This window comes from Mchenga conophoros, linkage group LG8 (assembly GCF_057382185.1).
Source record: "Mchenga conophoros isolate Kocher_MC1m ecotype Shallow Benthic linkage group LG8, M_conophoros_male_GT1.1, whole genome shotgun sequence".
Taxonomy (NCBI): domain Eukaryota; kingdom Metazoa; phylum Chordata; class Actinopteri; order Cichliformes; family Cichlidae; genus Mchenga; species Mchenga conophoros.
In genome coordinates, this window is record NC_140533.1 from 10,626,808 (window position 1) to 10,647,808 (window position 21,001).

The window sequence follows — 21,001 nt, forward strand, 5'->3', positions numbered from 1 at the left end:
TTTCTTTAGGTGCCTTTCCATGCATCAAGACATGTGGATAATACAAGTAAGGTCAGGCATCTACCTACTGACTTATTTCTATTTATCCATCTGAGGCGACACGAGCGCTCACAATTGATTCTGTCTGTCTGTCCTGGTCGTTGTGTCCTTGGGCAAGACATTTTACCCTACCGCCTACTGGTGTTGGCCAGAGGGGCCGATGGCGCGATATGGCAGCCGCGCTTCTGTCAGTCTGCCCCAGGGCAGCTGTGGCTACAACCGTAGCTGCCTCCACCAGTGTGTGAATGCGAGAGTGAATGAATAGTGGCATTGTAAAGCGCTTTGGGTGCCTTGAAAAGCGCTATATAAATCCAATCCATTATTATTATTATTATTAGACAATCCCCACACTCTTATTTTGAAAGTACTAACCAGCACTTAGTACTTTCAGGTTTCCTGACCAGGTGTGTTAGCTGGCTCGGTTGCTACCGTAGCAGTCTTTGACGACAGCTTTGACAATGCATTTCTCTTAAAATCTGCTCTCATGCATGAAATGGAGAAAAAGTGGGCGTTGCATCCGTATGCTTGTTATGCTCTTCCATGTCTGTGAGTCTGAATATTTTTTGAAGTCTTTTGTGACACAAAAACCATCTCCAGCATGTCTAACATGTGTCCATTCTCTGGTGACTCACTTCTCTATATCAAATAAGTACGAAACGTCATCCTTGCACAGTTTCTGTAACCATCATCTCAGACTGAGGCTTCCACAAAATTTACTTAAAAACCAAACAAACTTTAAATGTTCCTAAAAGCTTTCCGTGTTTGGAACGATTAGCAGAGGAAGAGCTTGACGTACCCAGGAGGTAAACTGGACCTGAGATCTCCCAGTTCGTTCTCCTTCCACAGTTATCTTCTGTTGTCCCCTTTTGTGGACAACAGAAGATTGAAAATGTTGCCTGATCTGATGGGTCTCAATCTCTGTAACATTCAGATTTTAGCTTCAGAATTTGTCTTAAAAAACACAAAAGCATGGATCCATCCTGCCTTGTATCAGGAAACGCTGATAAACTCTGAGCAAATGAAACCACAACTATAAAAGATTATTTTCCCTAAAAAAAAAATAAAAATAAAAAAATCAGAAGTTTTAACACCTACAGCAAGTTTGATAAAAAGAAATACAAGATTTTAAAGATCTTATTTTTCTTAAATTTAAGATCAGAGTTTGTAATAAGCTGCAGGAACCCTGCTCAGTGTGAGGGAAGGAAAGCCAAGTGTCCTCCGATAAACCTCCATCTGGGTCACTGAAAACAGTTAATCTGACTCTGACTGTAAACATGTTTCCATTCATCCCTCGAGTCTTTACTCTGAAATACAGGAAATGACATCATGGCTCAAGCTGTCATTAAACCATTTCTTTATTTAACATTTTCATTTTTTATTTAACCGTTGCAAAGTTTCATAACACAGACAGCCTGAACAAAGAACACCTACAGAACACATGGATCAAAATGCATTCAATAAAAACTTGATTACATAACAAGCTTTCTTCTTCCAACAAAAAAAAAAAAGCTAACCACTCGATAAGAGCACTAAAGTAGAAGAGTTTAGAAAGCTTAAGATGTAACTGCAGGAACATTTATATTTACAGCAGCCTCATCAGTTCTTTACGTGAGGTTCCAGCTGAACTCTGTGGAGCCTGATCTCAACACTTTTAAGTCTGACCCTGACACCAGATTCACCGTGATCACGCTGATGTTTGCACAGAACAGATAGTGAAGTGAACGTTTTTGCACATTTGTAGCAGTGAAACAGTTTATCTGCAGTGTGGGATCGTTTGTGTTCGGAGTATGAACTGAGATTCCTGAAAGTCTTGTCACACCGGTCACAGCTGTGTGAGTGTGACCGTGTGTGCACTTGTATGGTTTCTCTCCTGTGTGGACTCGTTTGTGTTTTAAGCTCACCTGCAGTGGTGAACGATGACCCACACTGATCACAGAGGTGCTTTTTAACCCCACTGTGAATGACTTCATGGTGTTTTAACTCATGTGATCTGGGGAAGCTTCTCCTACATTCTTTGCAGTATTTCAGTTTGTCTCCAGTGTGTCTACGTTGATGTATTTTTAGGCTCTTTGCATGACTGAAAGATTTTCCACAAAGGTCACAACAAAAGTTTTCCCACCACCACAGCGATGACAGGGTTGAGAACTGGACCCATCTGCACCGCTCTGCTTCTAAACAAAGACACAAAGACAGTGGAAGTCAGTCCTTCAACATTTGTATCGTGAACGTCGCCTGAAATAAAAAGCATCTCTGCCAACATCCAATTACTTTTTACTCCAATTACTTTCTCAGTTCACAGGGATACGATAACTACAATACTACCACCATAATACTACAGTAATATTTATTTAATGTTACACCATGCTAATATTTTCAGGGTACCAACACAGTGCTAAACTACTAATGTAACACTCCAATAATATTAATTTAATACTGCATTAGAAACACTGCAACTGTGCAGTTACAGTACTCAGCTGATTGGGACACAAGAAAAAACACTACTACCCCCATGACACTGCAATGATAATATTAAATGAGTATTTTAACACTGATGTCTAAAAGTACTTGAGCTACAAGGAAGCAGTGATACTACAGCTAAAGTACTACAACGCCAATATGTAACGATACAACTTTGTTAACATAAGAGAAGATTACTGAATGGTTTGGTTTTGTACTTATTTTGTGTTTTATTGTATTCCACGTACACCTGACAGAGGAATGAGCCGCTGTAAACCAAAGGTCATTTATGCTGAAATAACAACAAAACCATGATATACCACGAAACTCCCTGAGGATTACATTACAGCAATTTTAGTTTTTCATGACTGTGTAAGCAAAAACCATAAATGAAATTAAAATCTGAATAATCACTCAGAGCTGCTTTTCCGTCCAGTAGAATTTCCAACATGTTAACACAATTTAATGAGCTGAGTTTTCCCAAACAGTCAGGCTAAAATTATAAGATAAAAATAAACATACATACGTCACAGTAACTGCACTTGTAGAGTCTCTTTCTGGTGTGGATCTGTTGGTGTCGTCTCAGGTAACGTGGAGCTTTAAAAGTCCTCTCACACAGGTCACATTTATAAGGTTTCTCCTCAGCATGGGTAAACATGTGGCTTTGTAACTGTACATCTGTTATAAACTGTTTGCCACACTGATCACACCAGTACACAACATGTCTGGTGTGAATGCGTAGGTGTCTATTTCGGCTGTCTCGCCAAGTTTTTCCACAAATGTCACAGCTATATGTCTTAGTTCCAGAGTTGCCTCTGTAAGCTGCAACTGCGATCAAAAGCTCTGTCACACTGATCACAGCTGTACGCTTTCACTCCACTGTGGACGAGTTGGTGTTTTCTTAGGCAACTATCCCAGGGAAAAGACTTTCCACACAAGTCACAGCTGAACGGTCTCTCTCCAGTGTGGATGACTTGATGCATTGTTAGTGAAGCTTTGTGAGAAAAATCCTTCCCACACTCGTCACAGCTGTAGTTTTTCTCTCTCTTTCTTCTGTGAGGTTTGTCGGCCTCCTGAGAGCGCTGACTTCTCGGTCCATGTTGGTCCTGCAGCGACAGAGATACAAACACAGGAAATGAGTGAAATGCAGTCGCTGAACAAACTGAACCTTCAAAGTCCCTCCATTAACACTAATTTTAAACCTGAAGGTGGAGTGTGGCACCAAACACCTAAAGGTCTCTTATCACCACCTACTGGTAACAGTAACACATTACATCCAACCTGGTGTTAAAAATAATGAATGACTGTTCAAACACACTAAAATCATGCCCATCCACCCTGCTTTACACAAATATTAATGCTAGCATGCTAACACACTCAGAATAGTAATACATGTTTACCAGGTCTATACTTTCTTATATTTCTTTCCCCTGTTTCATATCATATATTTCTATAATTTGCTAGTTTATTCAATGATAATAAATCCAGTGTAATAGTTGCAAGCTTGGTTCAGTGAAGAGTCTGTTTGTAAACTAAGGTTGTTGTTTTTTAACATTTACTCCCTACATTAAAAATAATAATCTGTACTTTATACTCCTTACATTTCCAAACAGATGTGTTACTTTTGGTTTAAGGCCTTTGAGAGGAGTTAGTTCATCACAGCTTAAACAGTAACACATGAACGGCAATCCAGATGGTGTATTAATCACCAGAGTGTGACACATGAAAATGAAAGAAAGAAAACTGTGGGCCATAGTCAGGGGTCAAAGTGGGCCAGTGTTTTTTATTTTGGCACAACACTGGAATGACTGCAGCGCTCATACGTTGCTGTCACAGTACTTCAGCATCTAGCCACACACAAGATGAGCGAGCATAAATGGAGTAATAGTTTTTAAGTGGCAGCTAATTTCAAATGCAGCATTTTTATCAGCTCAACAAAAATTTGAAACGCACCAAATGTTTGCATGCAGTTTGTCTAACAGTGTTTTGCTAGCTAAAGGTCCAGCTGCTGTATTTCACAGGGAGAAAAGGTAGCTTCAAACAAAAGGACCAGTCAAAACAAATCGAGGACCTTATTCCTAAACGAGGGGTTTACAGATTTTATTGATATCAGTGATGGCCAAATGAAGCTTTCTAAAACACTGAAGCTTGTATTATAAGCAATGTAAGCCCAACAAGGGACAATGGTTGGAAATTAGCAACAGCTATAAACTCATGTGCAGTACATCAGTTTTATGTTTCATACTTGGACTGTGTTAAACTGCACTGTTCCTTTTAAATAAAGAATTATTATTATTATTATTATTATTATTGTCGCGCTGACCTAGTAGGTGTGGCTGTTACTCTTCTCTTCCTCCTCCTGCCCACTACCTGCTCTGTGCTGCTGCTTGCACGTGGCCGCTGATTAGACCTTGTGCAATCTACAGCTAAGCGCGGCCTGGTGCGCGCCGCTCCGCCAGGTGAGCTGAATTAGAGCAATCAAGGGCGGGCGTGCCTAGTAGACCTTAAAATGCATGCAGCAGTCATTTGACCTGGGTGTGACATACTGAGAGGACAGCAAACGAAGCACAATCCACTTTCCACTGTGAGGAAGGCTTTGAGCTAGACGGGCTATCGGTAAGCTCTTGGACTCATATTTGCTGCTTATATGTTGGGGAACTATGGAAGCTCAATTGTGGAAATGTATTTATGCTTTGGGAAATAGTTACTGCATTTAAGTTTAAAAAAAATTATATTGATATTAAAATGAATGTTTAAGTTTGAATAAATTGTTTATGTAGGTAGTGTTTCCCACATTTATGTTAATTAATACTAAAAATAGTTACCCCCCAAATCCTTGGTTAAATCTTAAAACTTGTGTAAATATGTTTGGTTTAATTTAAGGAAAATAATTCTTTGTAAAAGAAAATCCTTGGTTAAAGTCTCTATTTAAAATATTTGCAAACTCTAAAATGTATACTTTAAAAATGTAATTGTTATAAAAGTGTAAAAAATGCAAGGTAGACACATTTTGTATACTTTGTGTACTTAAGAACCACAGTTTATTTCATCTTCATTTTTTTGTAATTACTCAGCTCTGTGATTTAAAAACCAATGAATGTAAAACTAACTTAAACTGGGTTAAATGATAGTTTAGACAAAAGTATTTAGCTTTAGCTATGTTAAGTGGCTTTACTGAAGTGTATATATTTTTGTTATTTCATTTGTCTTCTGTATAATGCATTTAATTTATCTGAATGATTAATGAAATGTTCTTTATTTTTTGTGTTGAAAGGTTTTTCACTTATCTACATATCTATCCATCTACCTATCAGCTATCTAACTAGCTGGTCAAAATGAATTGAGCAAAATTCAAAGTCTGGTCTTTTTCAAGTGTGGGCACCTCAGAGACAGAACACTTGACAATTATTCCATCCATCCATTTTCATCCGCTTTGTCCGGGGCCGGGTCGCGGGGGCAGCAGCCTAAGCAAAGAGGCCCAGACCTTGACCTCTAACTTGACAATTATTGTTATTGAAAAAGGGTTCATTACTCAAAGCCTTTCAACACAGTCGTATGTGGGTGTATGTGTACATGTATGTATTAATTGAAATCCATTTGGTGAAACGGTAGCATGTTTTCCTCACCTTCTGTGTTGAGCTCATCGTTTTCTCTGTAGTAGCTGAGCTGAGTGCAAACGGCTGAAAATGTTCCTCTGCTGCTCCGTCAGACTTCTCTCCTCCTGCTGATCAGCTGGGACACAAAACAGATTTTTGTTAGGCTCCACACTGCACTGAACAGTCAAAGTGTCTCATATGTTCTTCTGACCTACTGCTGCACACTCTGGTTTAACTGCTGTACTGTGGAGGACATAGGAAACTGTAGTGGGTGGTGAGGGTGCCAGAGCGGGCAATTGGCACTTCACTAACCCCCCCCCCCCCCGAGACATTTATACTGGCAGACTTCAGCGGAAAGCCAGTATCATCAAGGACCCCTCACACCCTGGACACTCACATTTCCCCCTCCCTCTGGTCCACCAGGTCAAAGATAATCAGACTCAATAGGAGCTGCTACCCACAGGCTGTCAAACATGCCCTACCTCCACCCTGAATGAAGGTTAGCTGTGCTGTTAACACTCATGGACACTTGCACTGTACTTATAAACTGTACTCATTACAGTATCAAATCAAAATTTATTTATAAGCACATTTAAAAACAACACAGGTTGAGCCAAAGTGCTGCACATAGTAGAGATAAAATGGTAAACATGCATAGTAATTATTATAACAGACTAGTCTGTCGTGATGCGGATGCTGCACCGGTCCATCATGGTGAAGAGGGAGCTGAGTGTAAAAGCGAAGCTCTCAATTTATTGGTCGATCTACGTCCCTACCCTCCCCTATGGCCACGAGCTGTGGGTAGTGACCGAAAGAACGAGATCGCGGATACAAGCGGCAGAAATGAGCTTCCTCCGAAAGGTGGCTGGCCTCTCCCTTAAAGATAGGGCGAGAAGCTCAGCCATCCGGGAAGGGCTCAGAGTAGAGCCGCTGCTCCTCTACATCGAAAGGAGCCAGCTGAGGTGGTTTGGGCATCTGACAAGGATGCCTCCTGGGTGAGGTGTTCTGGGACTGTCCCACCGGGAGGAGACCCCAGGACACGCTGGAGAGATTATATCTCTCGGCTGGCCTGGGAACGCCTTGGTATTCCCCCGGATAAGCTGGAGGAGGTGGCTGGGGAGAGGGAGGTCTGGGCTTCTCTGCATAGGCTGCTGCCCCCGCGACCCGGACCTGGGTAAAGTGGAAGAAGATGGATGGACTAGTCTAGAGAGTGCAAATGTGTTTTCAAGCAGGTTTTAAAAATGTCAATTGTTGGCGAAGACCTAATGTGAAGGGGCAGAGTGTTCCAGAGTTTGGGTGCAGCGATCACAAAAGCTCGGTCACCTCTGTTTTCCCATCTAGTTCTGGGGATAGTCAGAAGAAACTAATCTGCAGATCTAAGGGCTCTAGTTGGATTTTTTTTTTTTTTTTTTTTTTTTGTCAATAGAGCTGGGCGATATAACGATATGTATCGTGATATAACTTTTACTCGATAGAGAAATTAAGCTATTGCGATAGACCTCGCTGCTCTTGTCCTCTGGGGGGGGGGGGGGGGGAAAAAAAAAAAAAAAAAAAAAAAAGGTCAGCCAATCCAAACTAAGTAGCGCAGAGCCGAACCAATCACAGCCGCAGCGTCACGTCGCGTGACTTGTTACGTACAGCACAAGTGCCAAGTCGCACGTGTTTGTTTGGGAAGCAGCCAGCGGGTAATGGAGGAAATGAGTGTGCCGACTAGAAAAATCAACCGAGCGTGACCGAAGAGAAAACAGATGATGGTTCCAATGCCGGAGAGATTGTTGAACGGAAGAGCCATAGAAGTTCCGTAGTGTGAAGGTATTTCGGCTATTTCAAGTCTGACAAAAAACAGAGCAGCGTGCACTGTAAATTGTGCCGAAAGCAAGTCTGGAAATACAATAAACTGGTGCATGCGTCACACTGTGCGCCACGTTATTGTTTCAGTGAAATGAATTTCTACAATACTGTTAATTGTACTCTCTGCGGTGTTTAAATGCTTACATATACACACAGTTACTGTCCGTCCACACATACGACTCTGTTCTGCTTCTATGCCCCAGCTTTGTTTACTTTTTCCCACCGAGGCTTCTAGACTTCTGATTGGCCAACATTTCTGCACGGTTAGGAATCTAGCGCCACCTGCTGCTTTGGCATGTTCATAGCAGCGTTTTCCTTCATTTCTGCCTTTATGTGTGGACGGGATTATTTTTTTTTAAAAACGAAAACGGAAAATCTCAGTTTTCAAAAATACCAGTGTACGTGTGGACGTAGCCTCAGTCTCTGACTGGAAGCGCTAATTCGTCATTCGGCTTTTGTCAGACTAAAGTAACTGTTACAACTGTTTGAAAAGCTCAGCTATACAACAAGGAGAGATTGAGAATTTCCTTTTAGTTCTCAGTTTATTTGATATTGACAAAAGTTAGTCAGTTTTGTCTGTTCTTCTGTAAAACAAACTAAGATTTATTTTTAGAATTAATATTTTGTTTCCAAGTGGAATTGACAATTTAGTCTGTTTCGTTTGTTCTATTTTGAAACTTAAACGCTTTAGTGGCTGCCTTTTGTGTAGTTTGCAATATTTGCCTTTATTTATCTGAAAAAGTCTCATGTTCCTTAAGTACATCTACCCTGTTGAACTTATTATGGGAAATAAATATTTAAATAAAAACAAGCTGCTGATTATTTCACATTTTACTTGTGAGCAACAGCACATTTAAATCTTACAAATATAGTTATTTGGCTTATGGTTTTTTTTCATTTCAGGCGATAACGATATATCGTGATATGAACAAATCTCATATCGCCCAGCTCTATTTGTCAAACAGTCTGCAGGCTCAAGCACACAATGAATTCAAACAGAAGTAAAAAAAAAAACAAAAAAACAAAACTGGACACTGAAAAATGTAACAAAGTGATGTGGGAGGGGACAAAGGGAAGCATCAATGAAAGAGCAGAGATTGCAAAATAAATCAGGAAAGGACTTCAGGCTTACTGAGACTAAGGCCTCTGTTACAAATCGGTCTCATACAAAAACATGTTGTACAGGTACAGTATGGTAAGCGCTCTTAGTAATTCATAAGCCAGCTCTACCTGAACCCCTTCAATATTTAAAAGTTTGTGGGTTTTTTTTTTTTTTTTTTTTTTTTTATTGCAGTCAAAGCACATACAGAATGTAAACTGAGCGTGGAGACCTTTTGTTAGTAACAAATGAGGCCAAAAGAAAAGTAGAGACGAGTTTATCCACTGATCCACATCACTTTACCCGGATGTTTTCTTTCAAGCTGGATGATGACTCCTCTCTCCCTCACTCCAGTTCCAGCTTCGCAGACCAGTTGCCCTCTGAGGTCACAGTGATCATCGGAGGCAGGAGACGGGAAATTCAGATCGGTTTCTTCCATCTTTTATCTCCATGTTTAGAAAAAACATTCCTAAAATACCCAAGCAAATAAATATTATTAAAGATTTACACACTTTCTGTAGGTAGGATTTCATTTTCAGCCAGCACCCCTGTTAAATTTGACTGGCGTCTGTCTCATTTATATCCAAGAAGCAACACTTTGAAGCACTCAGATCATGTTTTCTTTGATCACTTGTAGCTCAATGGAGAAACATTTTTGCATTTATGATCAGGTTCCCCAGTTTGATATTATACCATTCACAGCAGAGGTGTGGACTCGAGTCACATGACTTGGACTCGAGTCGGACTCGAGTCATAAATTTTATGACTTTAGACTTGACTTGAAAAAATGTTCTAAGACTTGTGACTTGACTTGGACTTTTACACCAATGACTTGGGACTTGAATTGGACTTGAACCGGTTTACTTGAAAAGACTTGATATTTCACCCCAAATATAAAATTTAACATACATATTATATAGAGATTGAAAATGTGACGTCATTCAGGGGTAAAACCGCAAAGGATTCTGGGAACTCGTGGCAAGAGGTACTAGCGCACGCAGGCTTTCAATTGAAATCAGTTACACAGCGATAAAAAGACACACAAAAACGCCAAGAAGCTGTTGTATTATTAACTGCAATAGCCGGTCGCATGACAGCCACGGGAAGCCGACGGGTAAAGAGATCGGTTGTTATCGGATTACGTCGTTGAAGAGAAATTGTTCGAGCCATGTTTCCGAAGTAACAAAGACGCGAGGGATGGCCTGGATTGCAGCCATTCAAAGACCAAATATAACGTCCCAGAACACTCCAGCTCACAGGTTAGTCTGCTCCAAGCATTTTCACAAAGGTCAGTCTTCTGTTGTAGTTAATGCGTCATTTTCATAACATAATTGGTGATATAGGTTACAAGCAAGTCTGGCGCTGAACAGAAATGGTCGCGCTATGCTCCTTTGTTTATTGTGCATAAATAGTGAATTGTCCTGACACAATATTGCGTTTCGCTTCTGTTATTATGGTACATTGACAAAAACATATACCGTATTTCCCGGACTACAAAGCGCACCTGAATATTAGCCGCACAAGCTAAAATCAGGGGAAAATCCTGTTTTGTACATACATTAGCCGCACATGACCAAAAGCCGCAGGTGTTTCAATATTGACTTATATGTAAGAGAATATGCACAAAGCAAATTGTCAGGAAAGAGATGGCTGTTTGGAGACACACCCCTTTTATTAATATTTTGAAAAACAAGTTATGAGTACATATTTGCATAACCTTTTAGGTATATGTACAAGTAGCAGTAATTACAAGTAGGAAACGTGCTGTGCTGTGGGGCACCACAGGGGACTGTCCTCTCCCCCTTCCTCTTCACCCTCTACACCACAGACTTCAGCCACTGCACAGAGACCTGCCATCTTCAGAAGTTTTCTGATGACTCTGCGGTGGTTGGATGCATCAGCAGGGATGATGAGACAGAGTACCGGGCTGTGGTCGACTCCTTTGTCACGTGGTGTGAGCAGAATCATCTGCAGCTCAACGTGGCAAAGACCAAGGAACTGATCGTGGACTTCAGGAAGACCAGGAAACACTTGACCCCTGTTTCAATCCAGGGGGTCAGTGTTGACATTGTGGAGGACTATAAATACCTTGGAGTACACATTGACAATAAACTGGACTGGGCTAAAAACACCACAGCACTTTACAGGAAGGGCCAGAGTCGTCTCTATTTTTTGAGGCGACTGAGGTCCTTCAACATCTGCCAGAAAATGCTGAGGATTTTCTATGAGTCTGTTGTGGCCAGTGCGATCCTCTATGCTGTTGCATGCTGGGGGAGCAGGCTGAGGGTCGCAGATGCCAACAGACTTAATAAACTAATCCGTAAGGCCAGCAATGTTGTGGGGATGGAGCTGGACTCCCTCAAGGTGGTGTCGGAGAGGCGGATGCTGTCCAAGATAAAGACAATGTTGGATAACACCTCCCACCCACTCCATGACATGCTGGTCAGTCACAGGAGCACGTTCAGTGAGAGACTGAGATTACCGAAAAGCACCACTGAACGACACAGGAAATCATTCCTGCCTGTGGCCATCTCCCTGTACAACGCATCCACTTAACACACTGTTTGCTGCTACAACTACACATGTTTCTTTTCCAACTATTTATTTATGAGTGACTTATGTATGTATGTATGTTTATATATGTATATATTGTACTATTCTTAGTTAGTGTATTGTCTGTCTTGTCTTAATGTTGGTTTAAAATGGAGCACTGTAACAAAAAATAATTTCCCCCAGGGATCAATAAAGTATTCTGATTCTGAAATGAGTAACAAATGTAGTACATAACAATAACCTACAGCACACCAGAAAAATAGATTCAGACTACCTTTTAGGCTCAGGTGCAGTGACACGGCTTTAACAAGAAGAAAAGTCAGTCATTCACCACCATCTTCCTGCCCACTAAAACCACCAAAGTCCTCTTCTCCAGTGTTGGATACGAACAGGCTCAGGGTGGCTTCATCATCCACTCTCAGCTTCTTTCCTTCGTTGTCACTTTCAAAACCAAAGAAATCCTCGTTGTCAGTGTCAGAGTCAAACACCCTCAGAAGGGCCGTGGCAGTGTCCTCTCCATCATGCAGCATTCAGCCCTTCGAAATCCGTTGGTGATCATTGATGTTTTCACACTTTTCCACGCTGTCAGATTCCACCGGTGGAGTTGAGCATAACTTGCTTTTCGCAAGTTTATCGCCGCACATCATCCACGACTCCCGCTGAACGTGTAGCGCTACTTTGAAGTTTGTTTTTCGCGCTACTTGTACGGCACTATGTTGTCTGGCGGATGGACACGTGACCAACACACCACTCTTGAACCCCGATACTGTGTGTCTGATCACATGCCCTTCCGCCAGGCAACGTAGTGCCGTACAACAGCGGAACAAACAAAACAAATCGTCTTACGATATGACAAAAATCATGGATAATCCATAGAAAAGCTGCACCTGACTAAAAGCCGCAGGGTTCAAAGCTTGTGGAAAAAGTAGCGGCTTATAGCCCGACAATTACGGTACTTTTATTCACAGGATAAAACAGGGTTTTTTTTTGTATCACTAATTGCCCAGTACGATTACAGCATACAATATTATTGTCACTGCTACATTTCTGTAACGCGTACCAGAAATTATTTCCACTACTAATTAATTACCCTTAAGCTCAAAGGTCCTATTAATAAACTGTTAACGAATGTGTATTTATGAAGACGATTTGTGAGACTGGAAAACTTATGATAGGTACGATGGTCTTTACTTTCTACACGGTGCATTTCAAGGTCCTGCACCCATCCGGCGGTAAACTGTACCTGGGCTTGTTGCAGTGACCTGAAGTTACTAAACTTCATGAGTGTATGCACTCACTCCAAGAACCGTATGATTATAAATATGCATATAAATATGCTACGATGAGATAGCTGACTTCATCTAACTAGCAAATGTTGTCCAGGCTACGTTGTTGATGCAGTTTTTTTAATATGTATGATATTTTTGTCATGCGATTTTAAAGCCGGTCCTACAACCGCATCCAAGAATAACATGCAGCTTATCTCAGAACTGTCGGTGAAAATTATTCTTGGAGCTAGGTTTAATTGAGCTGCATTTTAAAGAGGTGCAATTTCACAATTTGTGTATATTTTCTAAGTTCACTATTTTGTCATGTGTTGAGAAAAACACAGATTTAAAAATTACATGGTCTAATATTTACATTTAGCATATAACTGCAACATGCTTTTTTCGTGGTTGGTGTTTTTTTTTTTTTTTTGTTTTTTTTTTTTTTTTTTTTGTTTTTTTATAAAAAGACTCGAAAGGACTTGAAATTCAAAATTTCCGACTTGTGACTTTACTTGGACTTTTACACCAATGACTTGAGACTCGACTCTGACTTGCCTGACATTACTTGAGAATAAAGACTTGAGACTTGAGAATAAAGACTTGAGACTTGAGAATAAAGACTTGAGACTTGCAAAACAATGACTTGGTCCCACCTCTGGTTCACGGTAATACCGGTATAATGTTAGGCAACGATAGGAAAACGAAATATTGTGATAGAATATGAGTAAAACGCGCATGCGCAGTGCCTTTGTTTTCATACGCACATGGCCGATTGTTGAGTGAAACAGATGAACCATGATTGGTTTGTAAAAATGGTGCAACTTCAGTGATGTGGAACTGGTTTGGTGTTTGTCCGTCAGATACACGACAAAGCGCTTTTTTTTTTTTTTTTTTTTTTTTTTTTTTTTTTGCAGAACATGCAAGCAGCCGTCGTTATTGTTGGATTTGTCGGATTAAGATGCTCTTAAATCTGGGAGTAATCTGGGTCCTAAACTCCGTAATCTTCAGGTCAAACGAACACTGCAGCATCACTGAGAGTTAAACTGTCTAAATTCTTTCATCTTTAATAAAATGATCAGCATTGCTGCTTTACCAGGTGTAACTGTGAAGTTTAACTTCCAGGCATCCATGAAAACAAAATTTATTACATTTAACGGAGTTAGAAGTTAGCAGGAAGCTAGCGGAAGTTAGCTCGCTAGTTTTGCTAGTTACCTAAGCATGATATTGCATGTTCTGACTGAGAGATTTCTGAAAAAATTAAAACGTACAGCTCTGCTATCACTTCCAACATAAATGAAGACAGGAAACTAAACAGCAGTGACGTTTGTAGGGTTACTAACGTTGGGCTAGCTGGTATATAATGATGTGCTACGTGATCGCTAGCGACTCAGCTATGTTAGCATAACATAAACAGTGAAGCTGGAGGACGAACACTAACACTTTTCCACTTATAAAAGTTAACGTTAAGGTTCCTGATAGTTAGAGACAAATGCAATCGCATGGCAGGATGCTGTAAATGGACCAAACTTCAGTCAGGAGAACAACTGAGATAATCCATCCACAATACAAGGTTAGTCATTAATACAACATGGGAATAGAGCAGCTGCCAGAGAATTCAACATTAATGCATCAATGCTACAGAAGTGGAGGAAGCAAGAAGAATGAGTTTAATAAAGTTTGATTTATCTCAAATCAAATCACTTTTATTGTCGCATCACATGTGCAGGTACATTGGTACAGTACTTGTGAGTGAAATTCTTGTGTGCGAGCTTCACAAGCAACAGAGTTGTGCAAAATACAAGAATGGCTACATCTGAAACTAATAAATATATGTACAATATATAATAGTATATGCATTTCTGGATGTGTATATTAAATATTTTTCTGTGTGTGTGTGTGTGTGTGTGTGTGTGTGTGTGTGTGTATACACATATTTTACAAATTAGAGTAAACAATAAATATATAAAAATATACAGAGTTGAGACATGTGCAAAACAGTGGCATTACTGTACAGTATGGAGTGCATAATGTTAAAGTTCCAGTAGTGAAGCTGAGGTGTCTATGACGTGTTCAGCAGTCTGATGGCCTGGTGGAAGAAGCTGTCTCTCAGTCTGCTGGTACGGGACCGGATGCTGCAGAACCTCCTTCCTGATGGAAGCAGTCTGAGCAGTTTATGGCTGGGGTGACTGGAGTCCTTGATGATCCTCCCCGCTTTCCTCAGGCACCGCTTCCTGTAGATGTCTTGGAGGGAGGGAAGCTCACCTCCAATTATCCGTTCAGAGCACCGCACTACTCGCTGGAGAGCTTTGCAGTTGTAGGCGGTGCTGTTGCCATACCAGGTGGTGATGCATCCAGTGAGGATGCTCTCAATGGCACAGTGATAGAAGGTCCTGAGGATGCGGGGGCTCATGCCGAATCTTTTCAGTCTCCTGAGAAAGAAGAGGCGCTGCTGCGCCTTCTTCACTGTTTTGTTTGTGTGTACTGACCACGTAAGATCCTCAGCCAGATGTACACCAAGGAATCGGAAGCTGCTCACTCTCTCCACAGCAGCGCCGTTGATGGTGATGGGGGTGTGTACTTCTCTGCACCTCCGGAAGTCCACAATCAACTCCTTTGTCTTTGTGACGTTGAGGGTGAGATGGTTGTCTTGACACCAGTGGGTCAGGGCGCTGACCTCCTCCCTGTAGGCCGTCTCATCACCATTGGTGATAAGACCCACCACTGTAGTGTCGTCCGCAAACTTCACAATGATGTTGGAGTTGTTAGTGGCTGTGCAGTCGTAGGTGTCGAGTGAGTACAGGAGAGGGCTCAGTACACACCCCTGTGGAGCACCAGTGTTCAGTGTGATGGGGGATGAGGTGATGCTGCCCAGTCTGACCACTTGGCGTCTGTCAGACAGGAAGCTAAGGATCCAGCTGCAGAGGGAGCTGCTCAGTCCTAGATCCTGCAGTTTCCTGTCCAGCTTCGAGGGAACGATGGTATTGAATGCTGAGCTGTAATCTACAAACAGCATTCTTACATACGTGTCTCTCTTCTCCAGGTGTGACAGGGCAGTATGTAGTGTCAGGGCTATGGCATCATCAGTTATTATCTGACTGCTTTGTTTCGCTTAATGTGCCTTATAATCCCGTGCACCTTATGGTCCGAAAAATGCGTACTGCACACTGCAGTTTAATGTTGCAAAGCACCTCTTTTTAACTTCAGTGGATATTATACATGGTTATGCTCAGGATATGTCAGCCCATTTCTACTGGAAATGCCTTTTGGTTAAACTTTCAGCAAGGAATTTGCATTTGCACTGTTACATTTTTTTGTGAGGGAGCTGCTGGTGAAGATCTCTGTTAAAAACCCAAAGGACAGCATTACATTTTTTAATATTAAAAGTAACTCTGGACTTCTGTGGAGTGTGCAGCTGATCTCATTACTGTCTAAAAATGGAGAACAAAACCTAAGAAGTGCTGAATTATTCAAACAATGCAGAGTATTAGAGTAACAGGTGTGTAGCATGCTAACTAGCTAGCAGCAAGCCTCTAACACAGTGTGTATGCTAGCAGCTAATCTAGCAAACAAATTAACAGTGATTTTAGGTGTTGTAGAAGATAAGATGATAAGCTGTGTGTCTTTTTTTTTTTTTTTTTTCTATAATGATGTGGTTGTATTAACCTTAACTGACCGAGTAGTCAGTCGAGGTAAACCCATTAACAGATAAACTGGATCAGTCTGCCTACCTAAAAAGTGTACCGGTGTTGTGCCAAAAAGTGATTTCCGGCATTTGCCAAAAACTGATTGCTCGTATTTAAACTGCTATAAGTAACTTGTTGGGCTATAATATGTGAAACATATGTCAAATGCATCCCTCATGGATGACACAAAGTCCTATTGAGCCACAAACAACATTCGTGTAACAAGGTAGAAGCCGCAATCAGTTTTTGGCAGCGACTTTCATAGAACCTTTATTTATGCAGTTAAAAAAAATCTCATTAAGATTAAAAATGTCTTTTGTAAGAGTAAGTTGGCCAAGAGGACAGCAGAAATGGCAGCAAATATTACAATAGTTCTGTAAAAATATTTTAAGTGGGGATAAAGGACTGGATTGGTTATAATGTAAGTACAATAACACAGAGTTATAAAGATACTTGGAAAAACAAATTTTTTTTTAATTCTATATATAACCCCTTTGTAAATTCTGTTCACTGAAGTGTATTTACCAACATGCGTAAAGATATTACACATGAAAAATACACAGAAACACTGGAAATCAGTTTTTGGCAGGCAATCACTTTCTGGCACAACACCGGAGCCTGAAGTCAAGGCTCCAAAAGTGCAACGTGCAGCTCCCACAAGCGGGATATTTTGGCTTCATTTTTGCACAATGGGAAGAAGTGCTGTTGTGTCTTTCATCTATTATACACTCATTGCTCCACACAAGCACATTAACATTACTGAAACTCGCTGGCACTCTATAAATAGTGGGGGTCTGACCTGCAAGCTCTGGTATATCCACCAAAAAAGAAAGGATGTAAAGTAGTGACTGCCGTGTAGCTGCAAATGGTCTGCTGAAAAGAGGCAAAAAAGCTGAGATGTCTGCTCAAAACATACTGTTGCTGGGAGGTTTTGAACCAGGACCGCTAACGCCTTCTCTACTCTCTGAGCTAAACGTGGGCTACCGCCAGCTCTATGAACAAAACTTACATTTGTAGAGTACAATGAGAAGTTAAAACCGCCATTTCTTCCTGTTAAAAACCTTGTAACTCGAAAACTATCAACTAAAGAAAACTAACTAATGGCAATGAGGAATATAGGTATGTTTTGATGTCTAAATTGTGTGGATGGAGGGGAAATTGAGTGAGTTAGGAGCCTTTGTTAGGACATGAAGAACAGATTGAAAAGTTAAGGAGGGATTTGAAGAAAAGGGTAAAAAGGCAGAATGAGTCTGGAGCTCTACAGACTACAGATTAGGCTGGCTGAAGGTGTACTGAGAAGAGTACAGAGCGTAAGCAGATGGGAAGCATGGGATTCAAACCATTGCCGCTGGGGTTCAAACTTAGTGATGGGTCGGTCTCGAACGAAATGGCTCTTAGAGCCGGTACTTTGACGTGAACGAGGCGAGCCGGCTCCTTATGGCGAGCCGTTTTTTTTTTTTTTTTCTTTTTTTTTCTTTCTCTCACCCTCTCTCTCGCACTTTTTTTCCGCTTCACTCAGCACGCGAACCTTGTGCTTTACGCTGGGAAGAGGGGGGGTAGTTACACTCGCAGTAGCACAGGAACAGAGCAGGAGGGAGAGACAGAGAAAGAGAGCCAGGGACAACAACGTCACATTAGAAAGCTATAGTAATCATCCACAACTATTTTCAGTTGCAGATAATAAAGGATTCAGAAAGTTTATTCATGCAGGTCCATATGACAGAGAATATGCATCTTCTTTTTGTTTTCATATTATAATTTATATTTAATTGTGTTGTGGTTTGCAGTGTTTTGTGTTGTTTCACTTTAAATTTGTAAAAGGAAAAAGCTGAAAATTTAAATAGTTAAAAGATGAAATGTGAATAGTTGATTTTTTGTATTATATGATTTATTTATTACATTTTATGTGGAGTGAATAAATAAAAGTATATTTACGGTGGCCCCTAGAGACAAAGCACATACAAACTTCAAATCACGTACAAACCCTGAAGCACGTACTAACTCCAAAGCACGTACAAACTCCAAAACACGTAAAAACACGTACAAACTCCGAAGCACATAAAAACTCAAAACACGTACAAAAGACAACAGAAGTGCTCCAGGATGCTAGGGGCAGTGTTGAACTTTTGTTACCTAGTGGCTACACAAGCCAGCAAGTACCAGCGACTGGATTTGGTGTGTGGTAATAACAGGTAAATGAACTTTGCTTTTTAATTATTTGACTATATAATCTATATATGAATGCTTGTGTATAAATACACAAACAATACACATATGCTTTCAATTGTGTAATTTAAGTGATCTAGGTAGCTCTGCTTTGGAAGTTCAGTTCATGCTAAAAATGTGTCTTGGAGTTTGTACGTGCTTTTTGGAGTTTGTACGTGTTTTGTCTCTAGGCGCCACCGCATATATTTATATATAAACATATATAAATATATGATTTTTTTTTTTTTTTTTTTTTTTTTTTACATTAGTAATTCCTTTTGTGCATAATTTTATATTATCGTTAATAATAAATTAAATAAAGCAACAAAACAACCCAAAGAGCCGGTTCAGAGCTGAAAGAGCCGGCTCTTTTTAGTGAGCCGAACCGAAAGAGCTGGTTCTCTAAAAAGAGCCGGAAATCCCATCACTATTGCATGTGTGTTTTCAAACTGCTCCTCAGATGGGCAGGATATCAGTACTGGACTGTCCAACCTGCCAGCTTCAAGAAAGGACAGAGACAAGAACAGAGCAGCATTCAGGGACCACCACACATGAGCCTGTTCCTGCAACATTCAGCATCTGATCCTTGTTCGTCTGTGTGCTTCTGTGTTTGGTAAGTATAGTTACCTAACTACACAAATTATAATGCAGTCCCTCTAAACACATGCTGCCATCCATTTCTAACTACCTGGTTACTTCCTGTCAGTTATTTTACAAACCATGTGGTCACCTGACCTAAGTCTGCTTCTTCTTGTTCCCTTTAATGTTAAAGTGTCAAATGTCAAACAGCTGGAAAGGAAACTACACGAGTGCACTGGGATGTTTCCCCAACTCGTGCCAGACGCTGTTCCTGCCTGTGAAGGTAACATCACCAGAGACAGCCCGCCTACCTCAGGACCTCGCCAAGTCACGTATTAATCACGGTGATTATGAAGATGACAGCAAGCGGAAGACTGTAAAAATCCACCACCAGAATGTTTAGATGCTTTCTAATTATTAATGAATATCGTGTTTGTGTGGTTTGGGTTTTGTTTTTTTGGCCTCATTTTTTACTAACAAAGGTCTCCAAGCTCAGTTTACATTCTGTATGTGTTTTCATCTTTAGCAGCCACACTCTGACTGCAATTAAAAAAACACAAACTTAGAAATATTGAAGGGGTTCAGGTAGAGCCGGCTTATGAATTACTATGAGCACTTACCATACTGTACCTGTACAACATGTTTTTGTATGAGACAGATTTGTAGCAGAGGCCTTAGTCTCAGTAAGCCTGAAGTCCTTTCCTGAATAATTTTGCAATCTCTGCTCTTTCATTGACGATAATTCAGTGCTGCTTCCCTTTGTCCCCTCCCACATCACCTTGTTACATTTTTCAGTGTCCAGTTTTTTTTTTTGGTTTTTTTTTTTTTACTTCTGTTTGAATTCATTGTGTGCTTGAGCCTGCAGACTGTTTGATGGGCTCCTTGTCTTGTAACCGCTGCCTGTTTTTGACTAAAGATTTGGACTTTTGACTTTAATACAGCCTCTGCATGTCCTCCCTTTGTGTCCTCTGTGAATGTGTTCCACGTGTCACAGATGTTTTCATTTTAATAACACAGCTTTCCCACAGTGGGTTGCAGCAGCATTTATTCGCAGCACATTCGAGAAAGTTGATTCAGATGACTACAGTGATATTAAAGATTTATGAATTATTATCTTTCACCAGGTCAATTTTTAAACTTCAGCATTTCAAAGCAGGAGCTTTGAAGAATCATATTGGCATTAGGACTGTGACAATATGAGATTTTTACAAAGTCTCCTTTTTCTAATTGGGTTCAAAAACTGGAAGAAACGTATGCAATCAATAATACTGTTAGAACTTTGAGTGTTTTTTTGCATATGAATTATACTCAAATAGTTTGCTTCTTACGGAAGAGGATTAGGGCCACTGGAAAAAAAAAAAAAGAATTCTGACTTTAATCTCAGAATTCTGACTTTATTCTCAGAATTCTGACTTTTTTCTCAGAATTCTGACTTTTTTCTCAGAATTCTGAGATTAAAGTCAGAATTCTGAGAAAAAAGTCAGAATTCTGAGAATAAAGTCAGAATTCTGAGAATAAAGTCAGAATTCTGACTTTAATCTCAGAATTCTGACTTTTTTCTCAGAATTCTGACTTTAATCTTAGAATTCTGACTTTTTTCTCAGAATTCTGACTTTTTTCTCAGAATTCTGACTTTAATCTCAGAATTCTGACTTTAATCTCAGAATTCTG

The 21,001-nt window shown here is 40.4% G+C and overlaps 1 long non-coding RNA gene and 1 pseudogene across 2 annotated transcripts; one reads left to right on the forward strand and one right to left on the reverse strand.

Annotated features, from left to right (window-relative positions):
* Positions 1–907: 907 nt before the first annotated feature.
* On the reverse strand, positions 908–6,297 carry LOC146568155 (uncharacterized; annotated as a pseudogene). Its single transcript, XR_014893580.1, has 3 exons — positions 6,123–6,297; positions 3,023–3,602; positions 908–2,210 (listed from the first exon to the last, which is right to left on the reverse strand). The product of XR_014893580.1 is annotated as an uncharacterized LOC146568155 (transcript).
* Positions 5,051–20,428, forward strand: LOC146568156 (uncharacterized). The gene is made up of 3 exons (XR_014893581.1): positions 5,051–5,112; positions 19,212–19,364; positions 19,524–20,428. It is a non-coding gene; the product is annotated as an uncharacterized LOC146568156 (long non-coding RNA).
* The last annotated feature ends 573 nt before the right edge of the window (positions 20,429–21,001 follow it).